The sequence below is a fragment of the Oryctolagus cuniculus genome, chromosome 8 (assembly GCF_964237555.1).
Source record: "Oryctolagus cuniculus chromosome 8, mOryCun1.1, whole genome shotgun sequence".
Classification (NCBI taxonomy): domain Eukaryota; kingdom Metazoa; phylum Chordata; class Mammalia; order Lagomorpha; family Leporidae; genus Oryctolagus; species Oryctolagus cuniculus.
The window spans coordinates 130,727,945-130,750,745 of record NC_091439.1 but is presented as its reverse complement, the minus strand read 5'-3'; the positions used below and the strand labels follow the sequence as shown (position 1 = coordinate 130,750,745).

The following is a 22,801-nucleotide window of genomic DNA, read 5'->3' as shown; positions in this document are numbered from 1 at the left end:
GGAATTCTCTGAGTAAAATAGTTTGACTTGTAAGATGATAGGTACTTGTTATATAGATCTTTACAGAGATATTTATTTTTACCAAAGATGTAAGGTCAGAAAAAATTCCTTAAAGGAAATACAGTTTTAGTGTGTGTGTATGTGTGTGTGAGTGTGTGTGTGTGTAATAATTGTGGAACAGTTATCAAAGATTTTACTAATTTGTAACAAAAGATCAATTTTATATTGTCTTTTACTTATATGCCATGGAACATGTTCTTGCCATAAAAATGATATTTAAAAAATTATACTGAATATAGCCTCAATTTTCCCTGTGCCATTGTAATGATATATTAAGTTGAGTGGCACTTTTACCCTCTGGTAACTCCAAAATTGGGTTATCCAGTTTTAAGATTTGCAGTTTATTGAAAGAACATGAAACAATAATCTCATTGATGCAAAGCAAACTACAACAGGATTGGGAATAATTCCTGCATGCCCAGGTTAGGAATTGTAAAGTTGTACAAAGGTCTAATGCACCATACTTATTTTAGGGGAAGGAGTCAGGTGCTGAGAAGGATATTTCTAAATACTCAGTTCACATGGGAGCTGCTCGGTTTCAGTTAACACACATGGGCCCTTACTTGTTCCGAGAAGAAAGAAGTGATCCAGATCCCTGGGTGCATCATTTTATACCAGACACGTGGCAGGTATTTCTCTAAAAGATCTGTCATATGGAAAGGCAAAGACGCTTCGGTGAAACTGTGTGTTCTGACCTCATTGTGTGCGACAAATTTTGAAAATGCCTGTTGTTCTAGAAAGCGACTTAATGACAAGAAAAGTAAATCATGTCTTGGCCCAAGAGATAAAGCAATGCAGTGAAGAGTCAGTTGAGTGACAGATACACTGGTTCTCTTAAATGGAGTGTGGGAAGCAATGCATTGAGAAGCAGCAGTTTGACCTGGTTGTGAAGCCATTGGTCAGGATGCCATGTCCCAAACCATAGTGCTTGGGTGTCACATGCAGCACCTGACTCCAGCTCTTGCTAATGCACACTAGGAGGCAGCAGTGAAAGCTCAAGTGATTGGGATCCTGCCATTCACAGGGAAGACCTGGATTGAGTTCCCAGTTTCTAGGCATTTGGGGAGTCAACCAGCAGATGGGACCTGTCTTTGTCTATCTGTGTCTTTGCCCCTCAAATAAAAAAAACAAAAGCAAAAACAAAACAAACAAGAACCCAACTATACACTCCAATTCTGTGCAGCCACATAATTCACATAACAAAATAGGTGCCTGATGTATATTTGGCAAAAATATACTGTTTTTTTTTTTTTTAAGTAGTGTTGCTTTTGGGTTGTTCAATTGTTCAACCACAGTCACTCATAATACATCATGATGTGTCATGGATCCTATTATGTATTTGCATTCATTTTTGAAAAACTGCCTTTCTACACCTTAATCATTCACTGACCATAATTAATGAAACATGGAAATGAAAAGAGCAGCAGGTTTTGGTAATTCCGTATCAGTATGAGGTTTCCCTAATCTGAACTAAAAAGAACTCCAAGAGCCAGGCTACAGACCTGTGGCACTGTCCTCTGCTGTATTAGAGGGTTTTTATTTATTTTTTATTTTTTGACAGGCAGAGTGGACAGAGAGACAGAAAAGTCTTCCTTTGCTGTTGGTTCACCCTCCAATGTCCACCATGGCCAGCGCGCTGCACCGCACTGATCCGATGGCAGGAGCCAGCCTCCAGTGTCACACAGTCATGGGCTTGGGTGCTCATGTGCTGTGTGACCTTGGCCAGTTTCCTGGCATGTTTTCCACCTGCAAGGAGACACGGCACCACTTACTTTATGCTGTTGTTCCGAGCGTGACCTGAGACGAGGCACACCAAGCATCCAGTGTACTGTCTGGGCATGAATAATGATGCGTAAATGTGCCATTCACAAGCATTTGTTTATTAGTGTTCTCTCATAAATCTCCCTAGGGCCAGCACTTGTGAAAAGACAGGGCTGGACACTTCTGAGAGTCTTGCTAATGGGAATGATTTGGTGTTGGTGCCAGGCTTGTGTACTTAAGAGAGGACAGACGAGAGAGAGAGAGAGAGAGAGAGAGAGAGAGAGAGAGAGAGAGAGAGAGAGGCTCTTCTCCCCTCAGTTTTACCAGCTCTGGGGTTGGGCAGGTGCCTGATGGAAGAGCCCTGGATTCTTACAGGGGCCGTGGGTTTCTTCCTTTGCAGCAGCCTGGGTGAAGTAGAGTTAAAGGGCTCTTGCTGAAATAAAAAATATTCTTTTTGTCTTGAAAGGGGTTTTGGGGTACACTCCTTCCTCTCACTTTCCCTAGCAAAATACTTAATTCCCAGGCTTACAGCTGCACTGTGAGGAAGCCACTGTGGGGAGGGGCCCTGCGTCCCACAAGCCACGTCCTTCACTGATGAGGACGCGGAAGCTTAGTGAGCTTCAGTGCTGCACCCATTACTGTACAGCGTTGTAAAATACAGGCGCCGTCTAATTTTACCTGTATCAGCACACATTACACTGACGGGACGAGGAACCACTGTTTGTGTTTTTGTTGCTGGCCATCCCATCAACAGGCACTGCATTGTATTATATAACATTTAGAAAACTTAAATGGAATCGGTGGAAGGATTTGCTGTGAGGTGTTGCCTTATTAGGGCAGAATTGTTACCAGTTCGGTACTGCATTGTTGCGTATCAGTGGTTCCAGACGTGGGTTTACTTGAACCAGTTTTTTGCAGTGTTGTTGATAGTTTACTGAGTAGCTGCTCACTCTGTCTTTTGTGACTCCAGGCTCTGGTTAACCAGGTGGTGGGAACTGTCTACAATTTGTTTACTAAAGCACTGCTGAAAGGCTCAGTGGTGTGTGGAGTTTTCACAAGGGATTACCGCCACGACACCTTGAACTGTCAGGTACGTCACAGCTGTCCACATGATGAGTCGTAGTGTGAATGTAGCACTCCGGGAGACATGGTGGGGTTTTAATGGGGTATCATGAAACCCACAACTACCCTGATAGATGTATTTATATTGGGCTAGATGGTTTGTATAATTTTTCTTATCTAAGAATTTGATCACTGATATTTTAATTCAATATTAATTATTAAATGTTTACATTACATAAATGTTACATAAAGAGAATGTGTTACTTTTCTGAAATTTTAGCCTGAGGAAGCAACTTCCTCTTTAGTAGTGATGGTTACAGGGCATGGTGACTTTTGTATTCCCAGAATACTGTGACAGAGAATATTTCTTTTTTTAAAAAAAGTTTATTTATTTACTTGAAAGAGTTCTACAGAGAGAGGAGAGGGAGAGAGAGAGAGTTCTTCCATCTGCTGGTTCGCTCCCCAACTGGCCGTAATGGCTGGAGCTGTGCTGATCTGAAGCCAGGAGCCAGGAGCTTCTTCCTGGTCTCCCACATGGGTACAGGGGCCCAAGCACTTGCGCCATCCTCTACTGCTTCCCCAAGCCATAGCAGAGAGCTGAATCAGAAGTGGAGCAGCCGAAACTAGAACTGGTGCCCATATGGGATGCTGGCACTTCAGGTAGTGGCTTTACCTGCTACATCACAGCACCAGCCCCAAGAGAATGTTTCTTAATGAAATAAACTTACCTGTTTTTGAGTGTATCAGTGGCAGCATATGTGGGGATCAGTTGTACATATTCATTTTACTTTTACATTAATGAAATATTTTTTGAACATGGAAATATCAAGATGAATATAGTGTGTCATAAAATTTCTTATTAATGTTTGGAAATTAAAACAGCTTTTTTTTAAAAAAAAAACAGATATTAGTAACAATGCCTCAGTGTTTGGAAATACTCTTGCTATCACCTCATTATCAGAAATGGAAAGAATGTGCTATGTCATATTTGAGGTATGTGCTTTTTATTCCTTTTATCTCAACAGAATATTTTATGTCAACCAAGACCACATGTACCGTATGTACTTTAATAAAGATGGCATTCATATGGTTAGTTACTAAAATAAATATAAGTTGTTTATAGAAGGGTTTACTGATAAGTTCTGGATTGAATCCACATGCAGAATATAGGTGGTAGGTGTTGGGTACAGTGATTTAGATGCCACTTGAGATGCTTGTGTCTCATATCAGAGTGCCTGGGTTCGAGTCCTCCGTTCCGAAGTCCATCTTCCTGCTAAAGCCCCCACCCTACGAGGCATCTGCTGATGGCTCAGGTACATGGGTCCCTCTCCCTGATGAGAGAGACCTGGATTGAGTTTCAGACTCCTGGCTTTGGCCTGGCCCAGCTGTGGCTTTTGCAGGCATTTTAGGAGAGAACCAACAGGTGGAAGATCACTCTTCCCTCTCTCCCTTTCAAATAAATAACATAAAGAAATAATTTTTATAAAAGAAAATATAATGGTGACAGAGAAAAAAATGATTCCAGAAACTGTTGGACACACCAATAACTAATAGAAAAGAATTTCTGATTTTTTATTAGGCAAAGAAATTTATGAGTGAACAAACTACCCTTTTTTAAAAGGTTTTATTTATTTGAGAGGTAGAATTACAGACAGTGAGAGGGAGAGACAGAGAGAAAGGTCTTCTTTCTATTGGTTCACTCCCGAAATGGCTGCAATGGCTGGAGCTGTGCTGATCCGAAGCCAGGAGCCAGGTGCTTCTTCCTGGTCTCCCAAGTAAGTGCAGGGGCCCAAGGACTTGGGACATCTTCTACTGCTTTCACAGGCCACAGCAGAGAGCTGGATCAGAAGTGGAGCAGCTGGGACTAGAACTGGCACACATATGGGATGCCAGCACTGCAGGCAGAGGATTAACCTACTGCACCATGGCACTGGACCCATAAACTACCTTTTTTTAAAAAAAAAAAAAAGATTTATATATTTGAAAGTCAGAGTTACAAAGAGAAAGGAGAGGCAGAGGCAGAGAGAGAGATGGTCATCATTCCAATGGTTGATTCCCCAATTGGCCGCAATGGCCAGAGATGTGCCAATCTGAAGCCAGGAGCCAGGAGCCTCCTCCCTGTCCCCCCCGTGAGTACAGGGCCCAAGGACTTGGGCCATTTTCCACTGCTCTCCCAGGCCATAGCAGAGAGCTGGATCGGAAGAGGAGCAACCGGGACTCAAACCAGCACCCATATGGGATGCCAGCACTTCAGGCTAGGGAGTTAACACTTTGTGCCACGGCACTGACCCCAAACTACCTTTTTAAAGAAAAGATTTACTTGTTTGGCCAGTGCTGTGGTGCAGTGGGTTAAGGCCTTGACCTGAGGTGCTGGCATCCCACTTGGGTGCTGGTTCGAGACCCAGCTCCTACACTTCTGATCCAGCTCTCTGCTGTGGCTTGGGAAAGTGATGGAAGATGGCCCAAGTCCTTAGGCCCCTTTACCTGTGCAGAAGACCTGTAAGAGGTTCCTGGCTCCTGGCTTCGGTTCGGTGTGGCTCTGGCCATTGCAGCCATTTGAGGGGTGAACCATTGGATGGAGGACCTCTCTCTCTCTCTCTCTCTTTGCTTCTCCTCTCTCTGTGTAACTCTGACTTTCAAATAAATAAATAATAAATAAGTAAATATAAAAATAAATAAATGACTTTCAAATAAATAAATCTTTAAAAAACAAACAAAAAAAAGATTTACTTGTTTATCTGACAGGCAGAGTCAGAGAGGGGAAGCGACAGAGATCTTTTATCTGGTTTACTCCCCAAGTAACTGCAAGGCTAGGGCAGGGCCAGGCTGAAGCCTGAACCCAGGAACTCCATCTGGGTCTCCTACATGAGTGGGAAGGGTCCAAGTCCATGGGTCATCTACTGCTGCCTTCCCAGGCACATTGGCAGTGAGCTGCATTGGAAGCCGAGAGTCAGGGCTTGAAGTAGTGCTTTATTGTGGGCTGCCAGTGTCCCAGGTGGTAGCTTAACCCACTGTGCTTCAATTCTGGCTGCAGAACTAATTTGTTTTGTAGGTACTTTCTCTTTACCTGTCACCAGGTATGTACAGGGCAAGATTAGTCATATTTGCTCTATTGCTGATTTAACTTCTAGTTAGCACTATTTTGATGCAAACTAATGGGAAGGAAATAAGAAGCAAACTACAAATGAGCAAACCAAACAAGCAAATTTAAAATAGGGAGGCTGCAGAATTAGGAAGATGACCTGTAATTTGAATTCAGTTGTTCTTTATTAATACATGCACAAGCACTGAAGTTTATACATAAAGTACTGCTTTAGTAACTGTTTTTTTTTTTTTTGACAGATAGAGTGGACAGTGAGAGAGAGAGAGAGACAGAGAGAAAGGTCTTGCTTTGCCATTGGTTCACCCTCCAATGGCTGCTGCGGCCGGCACACCATGCTGATCCGAAGCCAGGAGCCAGGTGCTTCTCCTGGTCTCCCATGGGGTGCAGGGCCCAAGCAGTTGGGCCATCTTCCACTGCACTCCCGGGCCATAGCAGAGAGCTGGCCTGGAAGAGGGGCAACCAGGACAGAATCTGGCACCCTGACCGGGACTAGAACCCCGTGTGCCGGTGCCTCTAGGCGGAGGATTAGCCTGTTGAGCCATGGCGCCAGCCAGTAACCATTCTTTCTTTTAATAATTCAGTTTAGAATGACTTTTTATTTTCATCATGATTTATTTTGTGTCTAGGAGTTATCTAGCAACACATTTCTTAATTTCTAAACCTTTTTTTGTTTCAGTTTTGCAAAAATTTTATTTAAATTATACAAGTTCCATGTATTTCATATATACAGATTTAGGAACATAGAGGCACTTCCCCTTGACCCTCCTACCCATCCACATTCCCACTCTTAGTTTTTACAAAGGTCTGTTTTCAGTTTACTTAATGATCATATGGTTAAGGTTACACTAAGTTAAAGATTTCAACAAATAGTATGGAGAAAAACAAAAAGAAAAAAAAAGCCCCAAAAACACTGTTCCTGAATGGAAGAGACAAGGCTATAAACAATCATCAAGTTTCAAAATGTCTATTTCTCTATAATACATTACATTTCAGGTACTCTGTTAGTTACCTCATATCAGGGAAGACATGTAATATCAGTTTTTTGGGACTGCCATATTTCACTAAGTATAGTGGTTCTAGTTGTGTCTACTTTGTTGCAAAAGATTTCATTTTATTTTACAGCTGAGTAGTTCTCCATAGTGTATGTGCATCATACTTTCTTTATCCAGTCAACAGATGATGGACATCTAGGTTGACTCCATATCTTAGCTATTGTGAATTGTACTGCAATGAACATGGGGGTAGCAATAACTCTTTGATATGCTGATTTCATTTCCCTTAGGTTAGTTCCCGAGAGGGATGGGTGGGCCATATGGTAGGTCTATATTTAGATTTATGAGGTATCTCCATACTGTCTTCCACAGTGGCTGCACCAGTTTACATTCCCACCAACAGTGGACCAGGGTACCTTTTCCCCTACATCTTGCCAGCATTTCTTGTTTGTTCATTTCTGTATGAGAGCTGTTCTAACAGGGGTGAGGTGAAGCCTCACTGTGATTTTGATTTGCCTTTTCCTGAAGGCTAGTGATCTTGAGCATATTGTCATGTGTCTGTTGGCCATTTGAATTTCCTCTCTTAAAAAAATGCCTATTCACATCCTTTCCCATTTCCTGGTTGGATTGGTTTTTTTAATTGAAATTCTTGAGCTGTATGAGTTGGCTGTAGATGTTTGGGTTGATTTCTGGTGTTTCAATTCTGTTCCATTGGTCTATCCATCTGTTTCTGTACCAGTACCATGATGTTTTGATTACAAATGCCCTGTAGTATGTCCCGAAATCTAGTATTGTGATTCCTCTAGCTTTTTGTTGTACAAGATTGCTTTAGCTATTTGAGGTCTCTTGTGCCTCCATATGAATTTCAGCATCATTTTTTCTAGATCTGAGAAGAATGTCTTTGGTATCTTGATTGGGATTGCATTGAATCTATAAATTGCTTTTGAGAGAATGGACATTTTGATGATGTTGATTGTTCCAATCCATGAGCATGGAAGATTTTTCCATTTTTTGGTATCCTCTTCTATTTCTTTCTTTAAGATTTTGTAATTCTCGTTGTAGAGATCTTTAACATTCTTGGTTAAGTTTATTCCAAGGTATTTGATTGTTTTTGTAGCTATTGTGAATGGGATTGATCTTAGCAGTTCTTTCTCAGCCGTGGCATTGCTTGTGTATACAAAGGCTGTTGATTTTTGTGCATTGATTTTATATCCTGCCACTTTGCCAAACTCCTCTATGAGTTCTAATAGTCTCTTAGTAGAGTTCTTTGGATCCTCTAAGTAAAGAATCATATCGTCTGCAAAGAGGGATAGTTTGACTTCTTCCTTCTCAATTTGTATTCCTTTAATTTCTTTTTCTTGTCTGATGGCTCTGGCTAAAACTTCTAGAACTATGTTAAATAGCAGTGGTGAGAGTGCGCATCCCTGCCTGATGCCAGATCTCAGTGGAAATGCTTCCAATTTTCCCCATTCAATAGGATGCTGGCAATGGGTTTTTCATAAATTGCTTTGATTATATTGAGGAATGTTCCTTCTATACCCAATTTGCTTAGAGTTTTCATCATGAAAGGGTGTTGAATTTTATCGAATGCTTTCTCTGCATCAATTGAGATAATCATATGGTTTTTCTTCTACAGTCTGTTAATGTGGTGAATCACATTGATTGATTTGCGAATGTTGAACCATCCCTGCATACCAGGGATAAATCCCACTTGGTCTGGGTGGATGATTTTTCTGATGTGTTGTTGTATTCTATTGGCCAGAATTTTATTGAGGATTTTTGCGTCTATGTTCATCAGGGATATTGGTCTATAATTTTCTTTCAGTGCTGCATCTTTCTCTGGCTTAGGGATTAAGGTGATGCTGGCTTCATAGAAAGAGTTTGGGAGGATTCCATCTTTTTCGATTGTTCTTTTGATTGTTTGGGAAGAAATGGAATTAGTTCTTCTTTAAATGTCTGGTAGAATTCAGCAGTGAATCCATCTGGTCCTGGGCTTTTCTTTGTTGGGAGGGCCTTTATTACTGTTTCAATTTCTGTTTCTGTTATGGGTCTATTTAGGTTTTCTATGTCTTCATGGTTCAATTTAGGTAGATTGCATGTGTCCAAGAATCTATCCATTTCTGATAGCTTTCCCTGTTTACTGGCACACAATTCCTTGTAGTAATTTCTGATGATTCTTTTTATTTCTGTGGTGTCTGTTGTTACGTTTCCTTTTCCATCTCTGATTTTATTGATTTGGGTCTTTCCTCTTCTTTTTTTGGTTAGTTGGTCCAGTAGGGTGTCAATTTTGTTTATTTTTTCAAAAAACCAGCTCTTCACTTGGCTGATTTTTTGTAATTTTTTTTTGGAATCAATGCTGTTAATTTCTTCTCTGATTTTAATTATTTCTCTTCTCCTACTAGATTTTTCTGGTTTGCTGCAGTTTTTCTAGGTCCTTGAGATGCGCTGAAAGCTCATTTATTTGGTGTCTTTCCAATTTCTTGATATAGGCACTTATTGCTATAAACTTGCCTCTCAATACTGCTTTTGCTGTATCCCATAAGTTTTGATATGTTGTGTTGTTATTCTCATTTACTTCCAGAAAGTTTTTGATTTCTCTTTTGATTTCTTGAATGACCCAGTGTTCATTCAGGAGCATATTGTTCCGTCTCCATGTGTTTGCATACTTTCTGGGGTTTCCTGAGTTGCTAATTTCCAGCTTCATTCCACTGTCGTCTGAGAAGCTGCATGGTATGATTCTAATTCTTTTAAATTTGCTGAGACTTGCTTTATGGCCTAGTATGTGATCAATCCTAGAGAAGGTTCCATGCACTGCTGAGAAGAATGTGAAGTCTTTAGATGTAGGATTGAAAGTTCTGTAGATATCTGTTAGATCCATTTGGGCAATAGTGTCGATTAAATCTGCTGTTTCCTTGTTGATCTTCTGTCCTATTGATCTGTCAATTTCTGAGAGTGGAGTATTGAAGTCCCCCAGTACTATTGTATTGGAATCTAAGTCTCCCTTTAAGTCCCTTAACATATCTTTTAAATAGACCGGTGCCCTGTAATTAGGTGCATATACATTTATAATAGTTACATCTTCCTGTTGAATTGAACCCTTAATCATTATATAGTGTCCCTCTTTGTCTCTCTTAACAGTTTTTGTATTAAAGTTTATTTTGTCTGATATTAATATGGCTACACCTGCTTTTTTTTTGTTTCTGTTGGCATGGAATATCTTTTTCCAACCTTTCACTTTCAGTCTGCATGCATCTTTGTTAGAAAGATGTGTTTCTTGTAGGCAACAAATAGTTGGGTTTTGTTCCTTAAGCCAATCAGCCAATCAGTGTCTTTTAACTGAAGAGTTAAGTCCATTAACATTTAATGTGACTATTGATACATAGTGACTTTGCCCTGACATTTTCCCGGAGATATTTTCTAGTATATGCTTTGAGCTTCCCATGCTCTTTTACTGATAGGTGTTCTTCCTTTACCTTCTTTCATATTGATGACCGTGTTTCTGTGTTTCTGAGTTGTGGGGAGCAACTCAGACTAGACTAAGTTACTGGAATTAAGACTTATTCTATGCATCTGCTCTCCCACAATATGGCGCTGGGAGAGGAGGAAACAGCTTCTACACAGCTGCCTCCAGTTCAACCAACAAGCTGCAGGACCTGCTCCTGATTGGAGGAGAGCAGCGTACTCGGCGTGTGGGTAGCAGAGTTGGGATTGGTGGAAGAGGACTATAAAGGAGGAGAGAGACAACATGCACCAGGAACATCTATCTGAAGGAACACCTGTGCAGCCCAGAAAGGGCATTCTTTTTTCGAAGAATTTACTTATTTTAAAGACAGTTACACACACACACACACACACACACACACACACACATAGAGGGGGAAATCTTACCTCTATTGATTCACTCCCTAAATGACCACAGTGGCCACAGTGGGCCAGAGTGAAGTCAGGAACCAGGAACTCCATCTGGGTCTCCCACATGGGTGTCAGGGGCCCAAGTACTTGGCCGTTTTCCACTGTTTTTCCAGGCACTTTAGCAGGAGGCTGGGTAGGCAATGGAACAGCCAGAGCTCAAACTTGCTCTCCTATGGGATGCAGGCACCTCAGGTGGCAGCTTAACCTGCTGAGCCACAATCTCAGCCCCTAAAGTCCATTCTTTGTTCAGATAGCCCAATCATTCCTCAGTGATCCAGAAAGATAACTGTATAAACTGCAGTGTGAAAATTAAGAGTAAATTAATGGGCTAAAGGAGAACTAATAATGGAAATAAGAGAATTTATTTATTTATTTATTTTTAAAGAATTATTTATTCATTTGAAACTCAGGGTTACAAAGAGAGAGAAGGAGAGGCAGAGAGAGAGAGGTCTTTCATCTGCTGGTTCACTCCCCAGTTGGCCGCACTGGTTGGAGCTGCGCTTATTGAAGCCAGGAGCCAGGAGCTTCTTCTGGGTCTCTCACGTGGGTGCAGGGGCCCAAGTGCTTGGGCCATCTTCTACTGCTTTCCCAGGCCATAGCAGAGATTTGGATTGGAAGAGGAGCAGCCGGGACTCGAACCGGCGCCCATATGGGGTGCCAGCACTGCAGGTGGCAGCTTTACCTGCTACACCACAGTGCCAGCCCCAGAAAATTTATTTATTTGCTAGGCAAATAAAATGCTGTATAGACAAACTTCTGTGATGCAGCTAAGCTAGTAGTTGGAGGAAAATGTATAACCTTAACTATGTTTATTTTCAAGAGAAGAAAAGGCTACATGAGAAACAAAAATGTATCTGAGCAACCTTAGGTAGGTTTGAGATAAGACAGTTTCCAGCAGTATATTCACCTTTCTCTAAGTAATATGAACCCCTTGGTATCTTCAAGGGATTGATTCTAGGACTTGCACAGATACCAAAATCCATCAGTGCTCTAGTCTTTTATATAAGACAGCATAGCTTTGGCATTGAACCAATGCGTATCCTCTGTGTCTCTAGGTTACTTACATTACTTAGTGCAATGTATTGTATGTAAGTAGTTGCTACAGTATATTATTTAGAAAATAATGACAGAAAAAAAAGTCTGTAAGTGTTCAGTACACTTTTTTGTCCAAATATTTCCAGTCTTTGGTTGGTTGAATTCACAGATACAGAACTCAGGGACATGGAACCCAGTGCTTTTTCCTTATCTTCCACATTCAAACAACTAGAATACATCGGCAAGTGCTTATCAACTCTCTCTCTCTCTCTCACACACACACACACACGCGCACACATACACACACACACATGCACACACATGCATGTACAGCCCACATCTCTCCACTAGGAATATTTCCTGTTCAATGATGTCGTAATATCTTGTCTAGAATAATCTAAAAGCATTCTGTCAGACTTCTACTTTTGGTAATCACCTCCTAAAATTATTTACTCCCAGAGCTGCCAAATCAATCTTGTAATTATTAATTATATCATGTTACCTTTCTTTTACAATCTAAACGTCTTAGAATGGTTTTGTCATGCTTATTATGACTTGCTTCCTGCTTAGTCTAACTTTTTTTCATTTACTATTTTCTGTTCTTGGAAATCTTTTAACATGAAAATAAACTCCTTGTATAACATATTGCTCTTATTCATGCCAAACACACACAGACAGTAACACTGAATGCTTACTGAATGGCTTTGATTTTGTATCATTTTGTTACCTGGAAAATGCTGTATAATTGTAATGTTCAGCAAGAATATGAGAATGAATGAACATCCAAGTGGGATATAGAGCTGTCTATTCCAAAAGCAAGCATAGAGTTTGATGTTTTGCAATACTGTCTTAACATTGCACTTTTACTCAAGAAAAATAATGTAAGGGGATTTAATTTGGTCAATACTTACTACGTATGCATCTGTGTATGCTACATTAAATATGTTTTCCCAATTTTTTATTTTTTTTGCTTTCCATCATAGGTAGTGACAGCTACATCATCCCTTGCTTTGGGAATTAATATGCCCTGTAAAACCGTTGTTTTTACAGAAGACTCTGTTTATTTGGATGCTCTGAACTTTTGACAGGTATTTATAATACATGCCTTCTGTTACGGTTCTATATACAGGTATCTGAAATGCTCATTCAGTATGCCAGGAAAAGCCATTTGTTCTGAAATATTTGGTGGCCATAAAAATATTTGAAACTGAGTTTTTATATATGTATATTAATGAATATTATTACACTTAAAAACCTTTTAAAATATATTAGGTCAGTAGCTTAGTTTTCCTGAAGATATTCTCAATTTGATAAATATTCTTGAACATAAACAAAAATAATATTGGAGGGAAGTAACTACATCTTTGAGCACCCAATTCATGCCAGCCACCAATAATTATATGATAAGTGTCTCTAAGGTTTTGATTTCAGGCTTGTTTCTGGAACTACGTTGGTAAATCAGAAATTGTGCCTGCTTTAAAGGCCATGATTTTAATTTAATTTTATAGGCAGAGAGAGAGAAATGAGAGAGGAAGGAAAAAAGAGACAAAGAGGTTTCCCACCCACTGGTTCATTCCTCAGATGCCTACGGTGGCTGGGGCTAGGCCAGGCTCAAGTCAGGAGTCAGGAACTCAGTCCGGATTTCCAGTGTGAATGATAGGAACCTGACTACTTGAGCTGCCACCTGCTGCCTTCCAGGAAGCTGGGAAAGGGACCAGAGCTGGTGCTTGAACCCAGGCACTCCAATCTAGGTGTCAGGCATCCCAAGCATCCTACACCAAATGCCTTCCCTAACATCATGATCTTTATTTATTTATTTAAAGATTTATTTACTTATTTGAAAGACAGAGTTATAGACAGAGAGAGGCGGGGGGGGGGTCTTTCATTGTTTGGTTCACTCCCCAGATGGACCCAAAGGCAGGAGCTGGGCCAATCTGAAGCCAGGAGCTGGGGAGCTTCTTCCACGTTTCCAACATGGGTGCAGGGACCCAAGCACTTGAGCCATCTTCCAGTGCTTTCTCAGGCCATGAGCAGGGAGCTGGATCTGAAGGGGAGCATCCAGGACTCCAAGTGGTACCCATATGGGATGCTGGCACTGCAGGCAGCCCAACCTAGTTAAACCACAGCACCGACCCCAGATCATGATCTTTAAACACAGGAGTTGGTACTCCATTTATTTTTAAGAAAGAGGCAATACTGTCTTAACACTGGACTTTAAAATGTATCTATAAAAATATATCTATAAAATAAAATAATTCTGCAAGATTTGACAACATCAATATACCAAGAAACAAAAAACTCATTGAAGATTTATTTTCAAATGTTTAATGTTCCACATGGTATAGGAAAGTGAGACATTATTTACAGTGCTAGGATTTGAACTTGCATAAGTTTTGTGGTCATCTCTTTAGATGTCTGGGCATGCAGGAAGGCATGGAGAAGATCTTATAGGAAGTGTGATCTTCTATGATATTCCATTACCCAAGATAGACTGGCTCTTGAAGTCTGATGTGCCCAAGCTGAAGGGTCAGTTTCCCCTAAACATCACCGTGGTTCTCAGACTCATGCTGTTGGTTGCCAAAGCAGATGACAAAGAGGATGCCAAAGCAAAGGTACAGTCTCTACCCTCTCTAACAGACATAATCATCTTAGCTCAAGTCTAAAGTAAGCCTCGCCTGTTAGGTATCTTGGAGGGAATAAAATCACAATGTGCAGTACGCAAACTCTTAGCAACATTTGATTCTTGTCTTAGTGCCTTTCCTTCACACAAGAACATGGTGGTAACTTCTGTACACATGACAAATTAAGTCCATGACTATAAATACACTCTGAATATATGAGAAAAATTTTTCAGTAAATATATCTGGCCTAGAACATTTTAAAAGTAAATTTTCAAAGAATTAATGGTTGAAAATGTACTAAATACTGGAATGTTCCTAACTCTTAGTTTTATATATTCATAAGCTTACATTTATTTCTCAGTGGTTATGAGTGAAGTTGTCATTGTTCATCTCTCCCAGTAAATTTTTCTTCCTATTATGTTTTATTCATACACAGAGAATGTAAAACTTATGGCATATCTGTAATAATTATTTAGAGTATATAATATAACAAAGTCATTAGTGATATCTCACACTTTATAGCTAGCTGTCTAACTTTGGTATTTTGACATGTGTGCATAGGCATTGTCACTGCTCCAGTATTCCTTGATATCCTTCAAGCGACCAAAGGTCAAGTGCATGTTAAAATTTTACTTCATATATTCTTTGCAATTCTTGGTCAGAGAGGTAAGATTTAAACCTGTTTTCACTAAAGTGTTTGTACATGTAATTAACTTTACTACCGAAATCTTAATTGATGACTTACCTGTTGGGTATTTCTGAGATCTGGGGACTGAAGCTAAATTGTTAAATTGATTCACAGGGATATGTGAATCAAGAATGTGTTCCCATTGGATATGCTGGCCTTGTGTCCCACCTGCACTACCATGAACCTTCAAACTTTGCTTTAATAAGCATGCTGGTGAAAGGTCTGTTTCAGAAGCTGTGTGTTCCAGTCATCGTAGATGGTGAGCAGATATCCTTTTCCCAACTCCTACCCCTTACATTGTACATGTACACACACTGACATCCCGTACGACTGCTTCACATATACCTGCACGTTCCCCAGAACTACATTTGCTTTTGATGGTGTGCCATCTTTAAAAGATTGAGAGGGAGGGAGGGACAGGGGGAAAAAGGGGGAGAGACAGGGAAGGAGGGAAGAAGGGAGAGATGGGAGGAGAGAGAGAGAGGGGAGGAGGGAAAAGAGAGAGAGAGGATGAATGAATGAATGAATGAATGAGCGAGTAGACCAAGAGAAATCTTCCACTGATTTGCTTTCCGAATGTCCACAGTAGCTGGTCCTGGGTCAGGTCAAAGTTGGGAGCTGGAAACTCAATCCACGTCTCTCATGTGGGTGGGAAGAACCCAGTCAATCACTTGCGCCATCACCACTGGTTCCCAGGGTCTGCATTAGCAGGAAGTAAGAGCTGGATCTGAGTTTTAAACCTGGGTACCCCCATATGAGATGTAGGCATCTTTTTTTTTTTTTTTTTTTGACAGGCAGAGTGGACAGTGAGAGAGAGAGACAGAGAGAGAAAGGTCTTCCTTTTTGCCGTTGGTTCACCCTCCAATGGCCGCCGCTGCAGCCGGCGCACCGCGCTGATCCTGGCAGGAGCCAGGAGCCAGGTGCTTTTCCTGGTCTCCCATGGGGTGCAGGGCCCAAGCACCTGGGCCATCCTCCACTGCACTCCCTGGCCATAGCAGAGAGCTGGCCTGGAAGAGGGGCAACCGGGACAGAATCCGGCGCCCCAACCGGGACTCGAACCCGGTGTGCCGGCGCCGCAAGGTGGAGGATTAGCCTATTGAGCCACGGCGCCGGCTCAAGATGTAGGCATCTTAATTGCTAGGCTAAGCATGCATCTTGGTAGGCCATTTTCTGATTGCCCATTCTCCTAATGTATCTTGAAGGTTTTTCTTCTCATTTTACAAAATTAAATATGTTTATAAAATATTATTAGCATCTGAATTTTGTATGTATAGAGAATCATAATATAAATATGATTCTTAATGATTATTTAATATACTTTTAAATTTTAAGAAATTATAACCTTTAGCTTTGTTAAAGACAATAAGCATTATTCTACTAGAAAATTTTTGGAAGTTATTTACATAAAACATTGTCATCTGTAATGATTTCCTTTACTATAATTTTAAATTAATTTTTCCCTTTTCTATAAGTGCAACACAATGCTGTAAGGTAAAGAGGGAAATAGAATGGTGTGATCCAAACACAAATGCAGGCAGCTAAGGCTAGAATATACAGTTAGTTACCTGTTGTTCTATTTTATTTTTGGAAACATCAACTTTTATCAAAATAGTACAGAAATAATTAAGATGATATGGTAGTATATATCTTTTTAAAAAGTATTTATTTATTTATTTGAAAGTCAGAGTAACACAGAGAGAGGAGAGGCAAAGAGAGAGAGAGAGGTCTTCCATCTGCTGGTTCACTCCCCAGTTGGCTGCAATGGCCAGAGCTGGGACGATCTGAAGCCAGGAGCCAGGAGCTTCTTCCAGTTCTCCCACGTGGGTGCAGGAGCTGAAGGACCTGGGTCATCTTCTACTGCTTTCCCAGTCCATAGCAGAGAGCTGGATCGGAAGTGGAGCAGCCAGGACTTGAACCGGCGCCCATAAGGGATGCCAGCACTTCAGGCCACAGTGCTAGCCCATGATATCTTAACACTACTAATAAATCAAATCATAAAGCCTTTGATCCATGTGAACCTGTTTTTTTTTTTTTCAAGAAACAGTCATGAATTTTACTTATGTTATAAATATTGCGTAGAGGGTCTCATAATGCTAAAGCAATTTGAAGGCTGGGAACAACTTTCACATGATGCTAACAATGTATAGAAATCAAATTTGAAAGCCTCACTCTGCACGGCATTTCTCTGATACTGCAAGGTAGTTGTAGCCTGTTTCCTAGTCTCTCATGAGTGCCTGTCATTCAGCTCCTTCATCCATCATGCTCCCAGTGAGACCATGGCCCTCTGAAAAATGTTGGAGCAGATCAAATATCGGGAATTTCACATAGGCTTTCCCTCTAAGAGATTTAGTCCCTAGTGTATTGCGAGGGTTTGGGCATAAGAAAACATGGGGAATAAATATTCCAGGGGAAAAGCAATATTGGCAGCAAAGGCCTGTCAAGAGGAGCAGGTGCGAGTTCTTTCTGTAACGTGCACCAAAGAGAGAGTGGGTGCAGATTCATGTCACACAGGGCCTGGAAGGGCAGACGAGGAGTTTAGCAAGCAGCTTCGGGCCTTTGTTCCTTGGCAGGGGTTGCACCAAGGTAGAAAAAAAATGAGTAGAATGGAGACAGAGAAGCAAAGGGAAGACTTGGAGCCAGTGAGGGAATCCCAGGGCAGTTACAGAGTAGGGGCAACCATCGCTCATTGACCACCAGGCTTCTACAGGTAAGAGTGGGTAGGAGGATGCAAAGCATTTTGTAGCAAGATGCCATCAGTTAGCCTACAATATTGTGAAATGCTGGTGTAGTTTGTTAAAAAAAGTCACCAAATTCATAGGAAGTAAGTTTTCAGCTGTGTCTTACACATTACATTTGTTCTCTAAGCTTTTGAAAAATTAAACTTTTTTTAAATAACAAAATACAGGCAAAAAGACATTTTCTGAAGATGTGATGGAAACCTTGGTGGTGGTTTTAGCACATATTTTTGGAAAGAGATATCTTCCTCCCTGTGTGAAAAAGTTTAAGAAGGTGTTTTCTCATTCAATGGTAAGATAATAAAATACTGCAATACTTGTACTTTGATGTAACCTCTTTCTGCTTTTTTTCCCAGCAACAAAATTTTGCCATCATTCACTAGAGTTACTTCTTCATGCTCCAGTTAGTCTTTGGGATGCATAAGTGCAGATTTGTATATGAATGCTTTGTTTTTTACTAATATGCATTCTCCATGATCTTCTTGAAGACCCCTTGTATGAATAGATGTCAGTTTGTTTTGCAGTGAAACTTACCTTTTAATTACAGTTTCCATGAACTTTCTGAAGTGTCATAGTGTAGTGATTGAAGATGAATGGAACTTATTCCTAACAGATATGAATAGCCAGCTAGCCACTTAATATTAATAAAGAAGAAGATGAAGATGGTGGAATAGTGAGGGCACGCACCGATAGTCCGGGAAAATTTAGTTTAATAAAAGCAGAGTTACGGTAGCCTCAGAAAAAAGGATCAGGAAAAAATTGCAGAGGAAACTCTTCCGGAGCTAGTGGCTGTGACTCAGAGGACCTACTGGGAGAGCAGAGTTGCCCACCGCACGGAAGCCGAACCGCGGGAGCCGCAGAGTCTGAGCGCCAGTGTGGGAAGGGGAGTCGATGTGACAGAGACACCAGCGGGGAGAGGAGGAACGCCCAGGGCTCCGAGTCCACACATCGGCGCTGGAAGGGGAGGTGAACTCAGTAACCGGAGACATTGGCAGGGAAACAGCGGACAGAATTTTAGAGGGAAGCGGGCTTTGAAGCGGAAAAGTTCCCCAGACTGACTACAGGAGAGAAGGGGAAAAAAAAAAAAAGGTGGGGGCGTACTGGTACAGACAATTTCCTCTCTCCGCCAACCTTGCAAAGGAGAGCAAGAGACAAAGAGCTGGGATATACATAATAAAAGGGGAGAGTTAAGGCTACAATTCAGTAGCCTAGGCAACCCAGTGGGAGTCCGCAGGAGAAAAGGAGCATGCACAGACTCTTTGGGTAGAAGCCAGAGATTGGAAGCTAAATACCATCCATTCTGCTCAGCCGTGCAGTATTACTTACCTCCTGAATAAAAAATAAAATAAAATAAAATAAAATAAAATAAATAAATGAATAAATAAATAAATAGAGATTTACCATGCATAACCTGAGGGTGTCACCATTGCACACCTGTAACCCTGAAGAACCAAGCAGAGCTCTCAGGAAACACCCATCTCAAGCCTCCAAGGCTCCTCCAACAGCAGGCAGTCCACTTAACACGGACATAGTATAAAAAAAAAAAACACCTCACAGTGAGGGAAAAAGAATTAACCATGCCAAGCAACAAACACAGAAATCGAGGGAACAAGATCAACGATGACACTATGACACCTCCAAATAAACAAAACACCCCAAGCCAAGATTATGAAGATGATGAGATAGAAGAAATGCAAGATATGGATTTCAAAAAATTTATGATAAGAACATCTAGAAGTTTTCAAAAGCAAATCCTTGAACTACAGAAATCCTTATTGGACAGGATTGAAAATCTCTCTCGTGAAAATGAAATTTTAAGGAAGAATCAAAATGAAATGCAGAAACTAGTAGAACAGGAAAGTGTGATAGTGAAGAGAAATCAAAATGAAATGAAGAGCTCAATAGATCAAATGACAAACACATTAGAGAGCCTTAAAAACAGAATGGGTGAAGCAGAAGAGAGAATATCGGACTTAGAAGACAGAGAACAGGAAAGGATACAGTCAAACCAAAGAAAAGAAGAGGAAATTAGAAATCTAAAACATATTGTTGGGAATCTACAGGATACTATTAAAAAAACCAACATTTGGGTTCTCGGAGTTCCTGAAGGCATGGAGCGGGAGAAAGGATTAGAAGGCCTTTTTAGTGAGATACTAGCAGAGAACATTCCGGGTTTGGAGAAGGACAGAGACATCCTAGTACAGGAAGCTCATAGAACCCCCAGTAAACATGATGAAAAGAGATCCTCACCACAACACGTTGTAATGAAACTCACCACAGTGAACCGTAAAGAAAAGATCCTAAAATGTGCAAGGGAGAAATGTCAGATTACTCTCAGAGGATCTCCAATCAGACTCACAGCAGACTTCTCATCAGAAACACTACAGGCTAGGAGGGAATGGCGAGACATAGCACAGGTGCTAAGAGGAGAAAAATTGCCAGCCCAGAATATTATATCCTGCTAAGCTTTCATTTGTGAATGAAGGTGAAATAAAGACCTTTCATAGCAAACAGAAATTGAAAGAATTTGTGGCCACTCATCCGGCCCTGCAAAAGATACTTAAAGATGTGCTACACTCAGAAACACGGCCATCAATATGAAAGAAGGTAAAGGAAGAACACCTACCAGTAAAAGAGCATGGGAAGCTCAAAGCATATACTAGAAAATATCTCCGGGAAAATGTCAGGGCAAAGTCACTACGTATCAATAGTCACATTAAACGTTAATAGCCTGAACTGTCCAGTTAGAAGACACCGATTGGCTGACTGGCTCAAAGAACACATCTCTCTAACAAAGATGCATGCAGACTGAAAGTGAAAGGTTGGAAAAAGATATTCCATGCCAACAGAAACAAAAAAAAAAGCAGGTGTAGCCATATTAATATCAGACAAAATAAACTTTAATACAAAAACTGTTAAGAGAGACAAAGAGGGGCACTATATAATGATTAAGGGTTCAATTCAACAGGAAGATGTAACTATTATAAATGTATATGCACCTAACTACAGGGCACCGGTTTATCTAAAAGATTTGTTAAGGGACTTAAAGGGAGACTTAGACCCCAATACAATAGTACTGGGGGACTTCAATACTCCACTCTCAGAAATTGACAGATCAATAGGACAGAAGATCAACAAGGAAACAGCAGATTTAATCGACACTATTGCCCAAATGGATCTAACAGATATCTACAGAACTTTCAATCCTACATCTAAAGACTTCACATTCTTCTCAGCAGTGCATGGAACCTTCTCTAGGATTGATCACATACTAGGCCATAAAGCAAGTCTCAGCAAATTTAAAAGAATTAGAATCATACCATGCAGCTTCTCAGACGACAGTGGAATGAAGCTGGAAATTAGCAACTCAGGAAACCCCAGAAAGTATGCAAACACATGGAGACGGAACAATATGCTCCTGAATGAACACTGGGTCATTCAAGAAATCAAAAGAGAAATCAAAAACTTTCTGGAAGTAAATGAGAATAACAACACAACATATCAAAACTTATGGGATACAGCAAAAGCAGTATTGAGAGGCAAGTTTATAGCAATAAGTGCCTATATCAAGAAATTGGAAAGACACCAAATAAATGAGCTTTCAGCGCATCTCAAGGACCTAGAAAAACTGCAGCAAACCAGAAAAATCTAGTAGGAGAAGAGAAATAATTAAAATCAGAGAAGAAATTAACAGCATTGATTCCAAAAAAATTACAAAAAATCAGCCAAGTGAAGAGCTGGTTTTTTGAAAAAATAAACAAAACTGACACCTACTGGACCAACAAACTAAAAAAAGAAGAGAAAAGACCCAAATCAATAAAACCAGAGATGAAAAAGGAAATGTAACAACAGACACCACAGAAATAAAAAGAATCATCAGAAATTACTACAAGGACTTATATGCCAGCAAACAAGAAAATCTATCAGAAATGGATAGATTCCTGGACACATGCAATCTACCTAAATTGAACCATGAAGACATAGAAAACCTAAATAGACCCATAACAGAAACAGAAATTGAAACAGTAATAAAGGCCCTCCCAACAAAGAAAAGCCCAGGACCAGATGGATTCACTGCTGAATTCTACCAGACATTTAAAGAAGAACTAATTCCATATCTTCTCAAACTATTCAGAACAATTGAAAAAGATGGAATCCTCCCAAACTCTTTCTATGAAGCCAGCATCACCTTAATCCCTAAGCCAGAGAAAGATGCAGCACTGAAAGAAAATTATAGACCAATATCCCTGATGAACATAGATGCAAAAATCCTCAATAAAATTCTGGCCAATAGAATACAACAACACATCAGAAAAATCATCCACCCAGACCAAGTGGGATTTATCCCTGGTATGCAGGGATGGTTCAACATTCGCAAATCAATCAATGTGATTCACCACATTAACAGACTGCAAAAGAAAAACCATATGATTATCTCAATTGATGCAGAGAAAGCATTTGATAAAATTCAACACCCTTTCATGATGAAAACTCTAAGCAAATTGGGTATAGAAGGAACATTCCTCAATATAATCAAAGCAATTTATGAAAAACCCATTGCCAGCATCCTATTGAATGGGGAAAATTGGAAGCATTTCCACTGAGATCTGGCATCAGGCAGGGATGCGCACTCTCACCACTGCTATTTAACATAGTTCTAGAAGTTTTAGCCAGAGCCATCAGACAAGAAAAAGAAATTAAAGGAATACAAATTGAGAAGGAAGAAGTCAAACTATCCCTCTTTGCAGACGATATGATTCTTTACTTAGAGGATCCAAAGAACTCTACTAAGAGACTATTAGAACTCATAGAGGAGTTTGGCAAAGTGGCAG

The 22,801-nt window shown here is 40.4% G+C and overlaps 1 pseudogene; it reads left to right on the top strand.

Moving 5' to 3' along the window:
- The first annotated feature begins 611 nt into the window (after window positions 1–611).
- On the top strand, window positions 612–18,352 carry LOC138843353 (probable ATP-dependent RNA helicase DDX60; annotated as a pseudogene).
- Window positions 18,353–22,801: the final 4,449 nt, after the last annotated feature.